This window comes from Numida meleagris, chromosome 4 (genome assembly GCF_002078875.1).
Source record: "Numida meleagris isolate 19003 breed g44 Domestic line chromosome 4, NumMel1.0, whole genome shotgun sequence".
Taxonomy (NCBI): Eukaryota; Metazoa; Chordata; class Aves; order Galliformes; family Numididae; genus Numida; species Numida meleagris.
In genome coordinates, this window is record NC_034412.1 from 33,213,899 (window position 1) to 33,227,993 (window position 14,095).

The following is a 14,095-nucleotide window of genomic DNA, read 5'->3' on the forward strand; positions in this document are numbered from 1 at the left end:
CCCCCGGTTGTATAGGGTGGGTGCTGCTGTGCTCACACCCTGCCTGCTTTAGTGCAGGTGCAGGGCTGCCGCTGGGTTCCTTGAGCTTTTCTGAGCCTATGTGATGCTTCTGCAGGCAGGTTTCCACTTGCTGCCTCTGTAAGAACTGCAGCCTGTCCTTGCAGCAGTGAGGGTGAGCAGGATAGGCGCATGCCCCTTAATCCAACCCTGTTGCTGCTGTGAGGGTGGAGTGACAGTAGGGGCTAATCAAGTAGTAATCTCAAGCAGTGACTTGATTTCTTTGTCTCCTGTTGCAGGGTGAGGGCTGCGACAGGGCCTCCTGTGGCAGGGATCAACATAAGCTGTGAGTGCTGGGGGTCAAGGGTCTGCAAGCTCCCCCTTGCCCCCAGCATGGGGCTGCTGCAGAATACTGTACACTGGGGTTCCTGGGCTTTCACCTGGCTTTTCAGGTGCTGGCTGAGCTCCCTGCTGCTAAGTACAGTCCTTAGGGGGTTTTCACTCTCCAAGTGGAGTTACCTAGGTATGGCTGTGTAGGGCTGTAGCTGTCTGGCTTTGGCTTTGCTTTGTTGAGGCCAGTATAGGGTTGCAATTAGAGAGTTAATCATTTTTTTTTCCTTCAGGTAATGCAGGATCTGTGCTGCAGCCCTTCTCCCTTCAAGTTCTAGGGATGAGCAGGATGAGGCTGTGTCCTGTTGTTCAGGCAGGTACGAACATAAGAGGCAAGAGTAAGATTTCCTTATTTCATGGTCTGCGCTTTATTAATTTTACTGTGTTGCAGGGTGAAGGCTGCAGTGGGGCAACTGGTGGTGAGGATCAGCCTTTGTGTGTGAGTGGTTTCCTCTGAGTTGGGACTATAGAGGTGAGTGCTGGGGGCTGGCTGTACCACTGTGCCTTGGTGCTGGGGCTCCCACAGTGGCAGCTCTTCAGAGGTGGTTTGAGAATATTGCCTTCTTTCTGGTCCAGGACTGGAGTGAATAACCTGATGGTGTGAAGTTGTGGCTGGTGCTCTGGGGGTAGAGTTTGATGGCTGAGTTGTTTGTGGTGGTGGTGTTTTAATTCCAGGTCCTGTTGCAGCTGATTGTGAGGAGGGGCTGCTGGTCTTGCCCTGATACTTGAGCTGAAGGCATGTGGTTCCTGTAGGGATAGGAGCAGCTGTGGTGGCTCAAGTGAGCTGTTAATTCCTGTGGTGAGTTGTGAGGTGCTGGTGGTTGTTTAGGTGTGGGAGAAGAGTGAGTCTTTGTAGTGTGGTGTGTTTTGTAGTTGACTGTTTTTCTTTTGAGTGTTTGAGATAGTGGTATCAGCATGTTGTAGGTTAGTGGATCTGTGCCCTTCTCTGAGGATAAGGTTCTTATGGTCTTCCATTCTTTTGTTATTGGTATTGTTCATTATAACTGTGTAGTGCAGTGAGAGTGAAAAGGTTCATGCTGTAGTTATGTGGACTGAGTTTTTTGGTACTTGGTTGTTTGAAGAAAGGAACTGTGTATCCAAGGAGACTTAGAAACAATGACAAACTGAGTGAAAGCTGGCAGGTTGTTAGGTGTTGCTCTTACTGTTTGTCTGGTCCCTAGATGCTTTGCTTCAAGCATTAGGGAAATGGCTCTGGTTGCTCTTCCTCAGTTTATTGGATTGCTTTGTGTGTTTAATAGGTGAATTTTTCTTTCTGGGTTGTTGGTTTTGTGGCTTCCTTTGTGTGGGCTGGTGTTTGTTTTTCCCACTTTGTTATGGGGCTGTTTCCTGGATTCTGCATATCTCTAAAGAGGTTTTTTTTTTTGGTGGGAGGGTGGGCTTGGTACCTTTGTCTTGAGGGGGCCCTAACTGAGGGTATCCGTAGGGGGAGTGAAGAGAGCAGCCTATCAGGCTGCTTGGTAGAAGGCTCCCCTGGGTGGGAGGGGGCCTCCCAGCTATGGGGTACTCCATGGAGTGGGGGGCTGGGTGGATATCTGGGTGCTGGGGGAGGCTTTTGGGTACTTCAGGGTGGCATTTCTAGTCCAGGCTGGAAGGGAGGTAACAGCTTGAACAATTAATGAGACTAGACTTAAGAGGTCACCAAGTGTAATAACTGCCTGTGCCCTGGCAGGCAGAGAAGTGTTTTCTTCAAAGTTGTTAAATGCCCAGTTGGGTATGAAGCACTGCTGCAGCCTGCATTTGGGTATATATTTGTTTGCTATGGATATCTTGCAGTGTGAACTGCAGCCTAACTTTATTTAAAACATTAGAAAATAGCTTGGCTTTTTTCTTGCTCAAAGTTTCTGTTTCAGGGTACATTTGGATCTGAAGGATGGGATGTCTGAGGAGTGGAGGAAAGCAAGCTATGCACTCAAAGGCAGGGAGGGTTATAAATTTAATTTGATGCATACTCACAGGCATCTACTACAGATCATTGTGGTTATCAGTGAGGAGAAGACTCGTTAAACAAAATTCAATGTTACTTACTGGTCCTTGAGAGGTGGGTGAAAGGCTGAGCAGGAGAAGATCCACCTGAGTGGATTTGGCAGGAGGAGTCAGCAGGGCCTCCCTATACTTCAAGGTGCACTTTCTCTCTCAAATCCAACACAGCCTCCCTCCTGCTTGGATGGTCTCTAGGGTCTTCCACTTGTGTGCTACATCTGTGTGGCCAGTACACAGTGCAGAGCCAGAGTGGAACATCTGCTTGCAGAAAAGAAGTTCTTTGTAGAAGAAGTTACCCAAGTTGGCTTCCTACCCAAGTGAGAAGCGGCTCCAGACTTGAGTGCTGTTCTCCCCAGCTGTCATGCACCCCATGGTTCCAGTCATGCAGCCATCTAGTTATGGTCTCTGTTGGAAAGCTTTGCTCCAGCTCAGGATCATTCTTCAGTCAGGACCTTTAGGTCCCCAATTTAGCCACCTATGTGGGAGAAGTTTGATGTTGAGAGAATTTGACTGCAGTAATAGATGCTACCTGATAGAAAAAGGAGATGTGTGAATTTTATGGAGGTAAGAGAGGTAAGCTGTCAAACTTATGGAAAAAATACTGTTGATCTGGGCTTAGCAGCTTAAACAGTTGTATTTATAGGCTTGAGCCATGTAATTGTTGATTCCTGCATCATGCTAACAGCCTATGGCTGCAGCCCTTCATTGATTAAAAACAACATGTATCTTTATTTACTCATGTACTTGAACATCCCCAAAATTCTTAACTGCTACTAACTTCTCAGAGGGGTTGCCTGAGTGAGTGCAAGAGTTAAAGCTGCTGCTGGGAATACCCTTGGTAAGCTAGAGCTGGCAGCGGAACAGGTAGACTTGAGAAAGGGGATGAGCGTTTGTGAGAGAACGTCCATGTGAAACCTAGTTAAATGGGAAAGCACCTGGCTGTGGGGAACTTACCCTCAAAACAGGCACCCTGAGAAGTGGTGGGGGGGGGGGAGTGTGGGGCTTTGTTTCATCATCTCTGAAAACTGGTGGCAGATCAGCGGTGGCTTGCTGTCCTCAGATTCTTGGTAAAGCTTGTGCATTCCAAACAGTGGAACTTGAAGCAGTGCTTCTTAATCAGAGTAAAGTGAGTTAAGTTGTTGCCCTACTGCGCTCCACAATTCTGTGCCAAATCTGTTTTTTTAAAACAAAAACAAGGATTAGATAAAGTCAAATGTGTTCATTTACCTGTAGCATTGTTAACATCAGCGACAATTTCCCTTTGTACATCTACATTTTAGATAAAGACAGACATTGGGTGAGGAGGGGCATCTTTCTTATAGAGTGCTGAAGCAAGGTCTAACAATTCTGCTGAGCACCAACTTAAAATTTTTAGCTCCTGTTTTTTTCTAATCCACCATCCAGTTAAAGCAATTAGGTAAGGATCCATTATCCTGATGAACCTAAAAAAAAGTGAAATTATGCTTTTTGTTGGAACATAGCGTTTAAAGGAATTTGTCAGTTTGATTTTTCCCAGCTTCTTTATAAGGAAGTGATTCAGTTTTACTTTCTGCCTGAATGTGATTATACTGTTGCTCCTTAGAATCATTTTGAAGCAGTTGACCTTTTTTTTTTTTACACTGAACGGTTCCAAGAGTTTAAAGCTTTAACTCCTAGGAGGACCTCGGTAGCAATCTCCCGGATGAACCAGTGTATTCTCCACTATGGAAAAAAATACCTGGCTAAGCAATTCTGTCACTAATAACATCTCAATGGCAGTCATGGATTGGCTGATAAGCATCAACTCAACACTTGCCGCCTACAAATTTTTCTACTGCAGGACGTCTTCCTGCACCAGAGTATTATCCTGGTAAAGAGCAGACAACGCGACTCTGGAAGGCTTTCTGTCAGAGGCTGGGTGCTCGGATTTGCTCTGGGAAGACTTTTCTTTTTATGGAAGAGCTGCTCGGATGGATGTTTGCCTGCCTTTCACAAGATGCAGGTATCCCAAGGGAGCCGTTCCATGGTCCGGAGCGTCTGAATTCTAACAGCGGGAGCTATCTGCCTCTGAGCAATGAAACCGAGAGAGCCCAGTTTCATCTTTGGTGCAGAGTGGTGATGCTTGTAAAGGACAGGGAAGCTTCTGTGGTTAGGAAATTAGTTTCTCTGAATTTCCATTTGGTTTTATTTTGAAACTATACTTGAGGTGCTATTAAACATACAGATGACCAAGAATCTCTGACTCGCAGGCTATAGGGCAGTCTATAGTGGAGTAGTTCCCATCTTCAAAGTATATGAAACCAGAGGAAAAACTACAAGCTTTCTGCTATCTTCCACTACGCTACTTGACCACCGTATTGATTTTTGTCTCTTACTGAAGTTTACAGTAGCGATCGGAGCGGTGATGTGGTACATACCCCGCCTGACTTCTGCCTTCTTCAGAGACTGATTTTTAAACGCAGTCACAGAGGATGATCAAAATATCTATGAAATTGAAATTTAGCTGTATAATTTGAATAATGTAACTGTTTCTCTCAGTAGAAGGAGTTGGTTATATTCCCCTTTCTGGGGGTCCTTAAGATGACTTGCTTTTCATTAATGCTTAAGATACTCTCCAGTTACTTGTGGTTTGTTCTGAAATACTTCTTTATGTTCATGTCTCCCTAGCTCTTCTCGGTGCAGAATCTATCCTCAGAATCTACATTCTGAGGATACAAACCAGTAGGGACTAACAAAGTGCAATATCACTACTGTTTTTTCCTCCTCCAGCAAAGAAAGAAGAGGTATTAATAAGGCTACTTTTTAACAGCATTCACCTGGTACTTTGGCAGCATGAGGGGAAGCATGGTCAGGAGCAGCTGGAGAGTGCTCAGACTCTGGTTCTTGTTTTTTTTCTTCTCCTGCAAAGAAGTGTCTGCTTCACATTTGAGGACTCACCGATGGCACAGAGCTGAAATGACAGCTTGAACCTGTTTTCCCCATGATAGAGCTGGAGGTAAACAGCAGATGTAAAAACTTCTCTCCTGCACCTACAAGCCTGTAGGTGGAGGAGTTAAAAGGTATGGTGCCCTCTTTCCTGTGCATTCAAAGCAGTCTCTTCTCTCTAGTCTCTTGTTGCCTTCTCCCTGCGAAGGAAGCGCTGGGGGAGGGCTACCCAGTTACCTTCTCCAGCTTCTCTTTTCTAAAAGAAAAGCCCTCTAATTTATGATGGCCCCTGACTTCAGTGGTGGAGGGTAGTGGGTATGCAGCGGAGGTTAAACCTTCCCCCTGCTGCTCTGGTGCCCACTGCTGGCATGTGACAAATGGCAGTCTGACCACACATAAATATAAAAAAGTGCATATGAAGCACAAGTATTTCAACTTAAGGTGCTTGGAGAAGAACAGGGACTGTGACCTGCTTGAGCACAGCACCAGCCATCTGTTTCTCTTCTCAGTCAGGTATGGACTCTTATTAGCAATGGCTCTCAGTGCATTTTATACAGCCTGGAATAAATACTTTGCTTCAATTGATTAATGATTATTAGTGACTTCATTAAGATTATTGAAGTAAGCTCAAGTTCATTTAAGAGAGAAATTATTGTGCATGTGAAATAAACAGCCGAGTTCAATTCTCTTATTGAAGAACAACTCATTTTAACATGTTTCATAGGCTAAAAGATTTTCAGGACAGAGAGAGAGTAATTCTACACCAGTGCCTGGAGTCCTTCAGCAAAGCAGGAGAAATTAAGTGTATTATTTAAAAAATCCTAAACAAACTACTTTTTCCTCCAAGGTTAACATTCTGAATGAGTAGTGGTTGTGACAATATTGATCAAACGGTAGAAATAAATTAGAAACTGGAATTCCACAGCGATACATTAAAGACCTTTCCTTCAGCATTTTTTTTCCCTGCTCTTCTCATAGCATAAGAACACAAGAAAGGTGGCACATGCTTTCAGCTAATGAATTAAAAAAAGCTAGGGAAGACACAGCTGCATATATATAAAATAATTATGTATGACACTCAGTGTTCTTACCACATAAAGCTCACAAATGTGTAGATGTGATTCTCCAAAGTCAGTCATTCTGGAAGGGAAGAAAAAGTTCTGATCATAATGAAGATCGGTCACTGAAGGTAACCGCTTCTGTGCATACCAGTTCCAATTAAGTATGTCAACCCAGAAATAGGTTATTTTTGAAGTAAATGTAAGTTTTCTTACCTCCCTTATATGCTTTTATTTTTGAGTGAGCAAAGCAGCTCATTCCAACTCCCTCAGTCAGCATTTCAAGAATTCCGTCATACTGGCACATTTATTCAAGGAAACACCGTACAGTTGACTTCTCCAGCTGAGGGAGAGAGTGAAGTTGACGGATGCCTCAAGCGCGTTTTCCACATCAATCACTCTAAACTACTGAAATCACCAAAGACAGAGCAGTCTTATTGCAGTGGGGGCTCAGATTTGACCCCCACTTATAACCTAACAAAAATATTCAGCTTGCTTATTAACAAACACATTCAAAATGAAATTACATAGTTTTTTCCAGACTTTTCCTCCATTTAATATACATACATTTTCACTATAATAAACATCCAGCTTGGAATTCTGTAGCATTTATTTAACACAGTACTGCACTTTAGGTGACAGAGAAACAAAACCCTGTAAGCTGTAATGCTGAAACATCATGGAAAGTACAGCAATAATAGTGGAGTGGCACAATCCTAAGCTGCAGCACACATGCCAATTTCCTGCAAAAATCCAGTGAGACCTAATGCCATTTTGACAGATGCTACATTTTTCATCCCGCTAATACAATTTAAGGAACTCTCTTTTGTAAGTAAGGAACTGAGTCTTTTGACTACTTACCTACATCATAAATGATGATCTCTTTATCTCTATCTGTCTTGCTGCCAGCAAGGTGCGTTTGCTGGAAGAAAAAAACTTGAGAGTGTAACGAGGACTTCTTTTAACTCCTTACTCTTCTGGAAGATGATGCAACCATAGTATTTGGAAACTTAATTTCCAGATGCGTTGCATGGAGTCAAATAAAAAGCCCCAGCCAATAAACCCAGAGAGATACATTCGGTCTGTGCCTCAACAGCTGCAAGAAATTTACTGGCACATGTATGAGCATCTTTCCATTACTCTGTTCAAGCCTTTAAAAGATAGAAGGACACGTCTAGTTCCCTGCATGTTAAAAAGAGGATATTAACCGCCTTTTTGTTGTCAACCCATTTCTTACTCTACAGCTAAATACAAATTTAAGCACATAGCTGGCCAAGGGGCTTTCAGAGCCTCGTGAACTAGAGGGTCTGGTTTGCTAATCGCTCGAGCCCGGTCTGCAGTTGCAGAACTTAAGGCTTGAAACAACTCAAGTTTCAGTCCTGCCCTCCAAGGCTCTCCACTCTTCCAAATGGGGAAAAAAAATGTTGAACTTAAGTAGTTAAACAACAGTTTCTTACAAATTCAATTCCGCCATTAACTTTGCCTAAACCTGGGGGTTATCTCAATTTTAAAAGCAACTAGATTTAGAAAAAATAAATTCTAGTTTCGCAACGGTAACACTTGTCAAAAATGGTTTTCCTAACAAACTCACAGCCAACAACCAAATAGAAAAGTGGTGCATTTTCCCTTCTGATACTGCCAATAGGTCCTTTTCGAGGACCTATTCCTCCTACGAGAAGTGCATCAAACAGTGTATTTAGCCAGAGAGCCTAACATCATTATTGATATAGACAATATTCACAAACATCTCAATGACCACTCTACAGTACATTAGGCTGCATAAATTTATAATGCCCTGAACAAACTTCCAGCTATTTGCAGCCATTTTCATATCTAAAAAGGAGATGTCTAAAAAACGACTCTAGTCAGTGAGACAACTACATTTCAAGACAATTGTATTTAAACTTACTTCAGATTCTTCAGGGGAGCTTTACTTTAGCTGCAATAAACACATTCAGAACTCTGTTGCATTTATTAACAAAAGTACTGTACTTTGCGTGACAGAGATGTAAAAACCTGTAACACCAAAATGCTATAGTGTGATGGAAAGCACAGCAACAATAGCAAAGTGGCACAATCCTAGGCTGCAACAAATGAGAACGAGCCCAAACGCAGCAGCCAGGGATGCTGAAACAAAGAAAGAAAAAACCACTTACCTTCAAGAGGCCTCTAGTAGGCAGAGATCTCTGGTGAGATACCCTCTTCTCCATTGCCAAACCTTAAATGAGGTCTGGGAAGGGGTGGATCCCAGCTCCGCCCCTTCCCATTACTCAGATACATTGCCTGCACCTGAGCCCCCCCCAGTCAGCCCTGCCTTCCCACCAGGTGCTCCATCACTGTCTCAAGTCCTGATTTAGCATTTCTAGCTGGAGAACCCTTAGACATTTTTGACAGCATAAGACTGTATGTAACGTGACAAGACAGGATATAGCCTTTAATTTAGCATTACTATAAAGTATACAGACTGAGAAGAAATATCTTTATGCTTCTTTGCTCTGGTCAAAGAAGCAAATCAAACAGCAGAGGAACAATAGATCAATTACATGTTAGGGGTATACGATGACAGGCCCGCATTACATCTTTTCAGCACTTACACTTAAAATACAGAAACACGGGCACCTTCGTTCACATTAACCGGACCTTGACTCATAAATGGCACATAAAATGAAGTAAAAATTAACTTTGCTTACATTTTTTGGCTCCCATCACAGCAGCAGCCACGGTGCCCCCATCATTACTCAGTTTTCATGTGGCTCCTGTGAGGATCCAACTCCTACTGGGGATGTGAGCTTTAAACAAATTCATAGAACAGTCTGCCAGCTATTTACAAAGGTGAAGATGTTAAAAGCCCAAATCTGTTACAGTGCCATAACATCCATACAATGGAGCGCAAAACAAGCACATGCCAGCTAGAATCATGGTTCAGAGGTAACCCAGCGCAGACTCTAGTGGAAAGCCATGAACAGAGACTAGGAAGGCCAAGGAGACCATATATCTCTATAGAAAGAAACATTGCTACTGGCAATCGGCAATATGAGTGCTGTTGTTGATGTGTCAGGGGAGAGAAGACTCGGTGCTTTAAACCAGCAATATGGGAAAAAAACTGTGACATAGAGCCTCCGAGGTCAAAATTATGTGAAAAATATCTGAATTGAGTGGGATGACTGCTACTTTTCTACTTCAATATGTAGTTCAACGTAGTGGGAAGATTCTGAGTTAGAATATTTGCATATTCCTATTGATCCCTTGTAATACTATAATGGGATGGAAAGTACCTCAATAAAAGCGGGGTAACAAAGTCCTCAACTGTAGCAAACAAGGACAAGCCCAAGCACAGCAGTCACAAAAACAAAGGAAAAGAGCTGCTTACCTTCAGGAAGCCTACACAAGACAGACACTGCCAGCTGCCAATCCTTAAATGAGGTCTGGGAAGGGGTGGATCCCAGCTCCGCCCCTTCTGGTCACTCAGCTGCATTGCCTGCACCTGAGCTCCCCTGGGCCAGCTCTGCCCTCCTGCCATGTGCTCAATCACAGGTTCCAGCCCTGACTTAGCAATTCTGCTACGCCTTTAGGACTGAAGTAGTTTTCTTTTGAGTAGTATGGCTTGTGAGCTGTACCGCAGAGATCTTCAAGGCAATATAACACACTAAGAACTGATAGCTGTCGCTGTCCTTTCTTCTGCCTTTTCTAATTTCACCCGCTAGTGGAACAAGCGCAGCTTTATTCCTATCGCAAAGCCGTGGGAAGCATTTTTACAGCTTAATCTTCTGTAACTTTTTAGAAGCGAGATCACCCTTTAGTCCCATTCTGTCTCCATTATACTTTATCTCAGCAATATCAGCAGCTTCAGAATGTCTGGAGAGGAATTTAAGATTGGCAGTTGTTCTTTATTTCACAAAGTACAACAAACCTATGCAGATTGAGAGACAATTGTCTTGGCTCAAGTCCATAAAAGCAATTGCTCGTTTTCACTAATCTGTAGGATTTGTTTTCGCAGAAGCAAATATGGCCGCATTCACATCCTAGATGCACATAAAATCTGTATGGTATAAGAATTGCATTCCATGTGAAACACCAAAATCACAACTTCGATCCCTTCTGAAGCAGAACAGGCTGCTTATGGCATTTTACAGGAACGTTCTTCAGATGAAGACCACGGCTCTAGCGCTTATTAACGGCGATGCCGAGGGCATTTCTGTCTTCCCACAACAGTTATCTCGTATATCACATGACTTCACAAGTACCATAAAAAAGACCCCTTGGGCCAAAATGTTACCCCTGCGGCTGTGGAGGCAGACGGTTCCCATCCCCAAAGGAAAGCATTTTCCAGCAACTTGAGATGATCCAGGTCACCTACAGTCACTTCAAAGCGGAGAAACTTTTCTCAGAGTTGTGATATCAATAGTTCACAACAAAGGCCCTTACCTGAGCTCAGGTAAAAGGGTTTTATGGAATAGTCAGTGGAAAAGACCATACTAACCTTTTCACCTACAGTTTAATAATGAAGAGCAGCGATGATTTGTCCTTCTAATGTCACCCAATTATTCTTCCCATTTCCTCCTTGTTCTTCTTTAGAGATCTGAACTCTGGAAAAGCAAATAGAGCCAACAGAACAGGGCTTTTATTCCGGAGGATGATTATCTATGCTAATTACACCATAAGAACTACAACCGGCAAGACAAATACGTAGATTGCCAGGGGTATAAAATCATAAAGTCCTTTGAGTTGGAAGGGACCTTTAAAGGTCATCTAGTCCAGCTCCCCTGCAATGAACTGGGATACCTATGTCTAGATTAGGTTACTCAGAGCCCAGTCCAGCCCAACATCGAAAGTCTCTGGGGATGAGGCGTCCGCCACTTCTCCGGGCACCCTGTTGCAGTGCCTTGCCGCCCTTACTGTAAAACGCCTTTTCCTTATATCCAGTCTATGTCTCCCGTCTGTTAGTTGGAAACCATTTCCCCCAGTCCAACCGCAACAGAGCCTGCTAGAGAGCCTGTCCCCTTGTTTCTCATTGCCCCGCTTTAGGTACTGCAAGGCCGCTATCAGGTCACCTCGGAGCCTTCTCTTCTCCAGGGTGACAGCCCCGGCTCTTTCAGCCTGTCCTCATAGGAGAGGCGTTCCGTCCCTTGGATAGTTTTGGCGGTTATCCTCCGGACACGCTTGAACAGGTTCACATCTCTCCCATACTGAGGACTCTGCATCTGGAGGCAGAACTCCAGGTGAGGTCTTGCTGGCGCAGAGGGGTGGGATTTCCTCACTCGACCTGCTGGCCTTGCTTCTTTTGATGCCGCCCAGGATACGGTTGGCTTTCTGGGTTGGGAGGGCGCGTTGCTGGCTCACTTGCTGTGCAGTGGTATCCCCAAATCCTTACCTGCAGGGCTGTGCTCGATCCTCCGGTTAGCCGGCACATAATGATAGTGAGAGTTGGCACAGCCATGATGCAAAACCTCACTCCTGGCTTTGATGAACCTCGCAAGGTTCATCCAGTCCCGCTGCTCAAGCCCGTTTATGCCCTGAGATAGAGTAGCTGGGCTACTCACCTTTAAAGAGGTTTTCAGTAAATACAAAATGTCACAGTTTCTTCTCCTCCTCAGACCACTTAAATTATGGGTGGGAAGAACAGGCGTCTCAAAACCCCAGCGCTATTATCTGCTGCGTGACACAAGAATGTCTTCCTCTAAATCTTCGGGAATCGACATCAAGTCACTTAGGATGCTTAGGATATGTTCCCTTTAGCGCAGCAAAGAGTGATTTTAAGAAATGATATAATCCTTTCAGATCTCTTCTTCGTCCCTTTCCTGTGAACTGTCTGGCTCGCAAGACTCATGAGTAACAAGGAGAACCTCATCAGACTTCTTACATTTGGCAGAGAGATTTCCCATTAGAATCAATAGAGTTTAAAGAGTCTGTCTTCAGACAGTTTGTTGCTTCTGACGGCAGAGACTCCGCGTGTTTGGTAGGAACAATTGTTTTTCTAACATCTGGAGTCAAAACGTCACATCAGAGTGGCAGTTTCTTTGTCCGTACAGCTAAATGAATATAGAAAGTAAACAACAAACTGTTAGGCTGAAGGCAAGCAGATGATGTTTGCTGCACTCCGATAAAGTTCCAAATTATGTATTTAAAATGCCATCAAATAAGGTACATAAAATTAAGGACCAATCCAGGATGACACGTACAGCTTTCTCTTGCAAAGTTAAGTGGTGTTTTATATACGCTCCTATTTAAAAATAAAAATTCTGTTTAAGTAATAATTATTCCTTCATCTTAAGTCAGTAAGCGATGATACAGTAAACAGATTAATGATCACAACCGTGGTATTTAACAGTGTCAAGCACTTTGAAAGCATTGATATTTTGATTAGATCGATGGGGAGAAAGTCATTACACAGATATTGTGTAAAGTAGTATTGTTTCTCAGAATGTGGAACTACATACCCGAAATGCTTAGCCATTGTCCCCGATGAGATGATCGCAGATCGAGGTGGAAGGTCACTTTCACTGGATTGTTCCCGAGACCTGACAGACAGTTATATCTGGGATATTTTTAAGAAAAAAAAAAAAAACCTTAATGAATATCACGCTAGTGATCAGTTTCTGAGCTCCAACAACATCTTTTGGACAATAACCGTTATCAATTGTACGGGTGACTTTTTGATGTTACTGTTTGGTTTTGCATGCTTGTTTTCCGGTTCTGCTGCGCGTTACAATTAGAAACTAAAAATGCAACATTTATTGTTATTATTTTTCCCCAGAGTAAACTGATTCATATGCTGCCGAGACCCCAAGACTTTACCTTCTAGATAAATTTCATTCTGAAGGAATCCATAGACCAAAGCACAATAGCTAGGATAAAGTAGAGATTTTCTTCAAAAGTGCTCTCCCACACCAATCCTACAGATAGAACCTACCTAATATGGGTGCAGTAATACCAGCAAACCGACTCCCAATTCAGTGATAAACTCTGTTCTTCGAGCATCTTCCTCTTAACAGCGAACAGATCTTACCTCTTGCTCTAGTAACATCTGAGATGCCGCTTCTTGCAGGAGCTCCACTCATGGCATGCTCTAATTCATCTGGTCCTAAGGGCTGGTGGAGATAGGTCTGTTGCGCTCAATTGTGCAGTTTGCAACTTTTCGCCAGTTGTCCCATGTACACCTTCACTTGGAAGCTGATGAATGTGAATTAGTTCTCTACAGCCACATTCGCAACCTCAAATGGGAAATCCCTTTCAGTGCGCTCAAGAAGCTTCAGTTTTGAATAGACGGAAAATTTGTAATGATACAAAATTACATAACAAATTTTGCACATAGAACACTTGCCTCCTCATGTGTCAATTTTCTTGAGCAACATTGTTCCATAAATGCAAAAATGTGGAATAAAATGACTGCTTATTACACCAAATAAATACTACAAAAATCATCTGAACCTTCTAGTGTTCCGCCTGCTTTTTTTCTCCAGCAAGAAAACTATTTTAAGGTTTAACTACACCAGGAAACTTTAAGCAATTTCTAAAGAAGTTGATTCTGTCACGTTCAACCGTGAACATTCATGCAACTTACAGTACGGTTCTTGGCACCTGTAAGTTAATGCAACATAATAATAAATCTCATAGATTTTTATTATTAATCGCATGAGGCTAAATGAGTTTATAAAGTAATTTAGCTTTGGCCGCATAGCGATTGAATAGAGAATCTACATGCATCACCACAGCAGTAACTCATCAGTTGCATTTTGAGAGCATAG

The 14,095-nt window shown here is 43.2% G+C and overlaps 2 long non-coding RNA genes across 2 annotated transcripts in view; one reads left to right on the forward strand and one right to left on the reverse strand.

Moving 5' to 3' along the window:
• The window catches only part of LOC110398423, a 6,791-nt gene extending 1,949 nt beyond the window's left edge, over positions 1-4,842 (forward strand). Inside the window, exons 6-9 of the long non-coding RNA XR_002438374.1 lie at positions 297-343; positions 621-704; positions 779-859; positions 2,259-4,842. This is a non-coding gene — a long non-coding RNA (uncharacterized LOC110398423). The remainder of the gene's footprint in view (positions 1-296; positions 344-620; positions 705-778; positions 860-2,258) is intronic.
• On the reverse strand, positions 4,948-9,136 carry LOC110398965. The gene is made up of 4 exons (XR_002438774.1): positions 9,041-9,136; positions 6,567-6,693; positions 6,384-6,432; positions 4,948-5,850 (listed from the first exon to the last, which is right to left on the reverse strand). It is a non-coding gene; the product is annotated as an uncharacterized LOC110398965 (long non-coding RNA).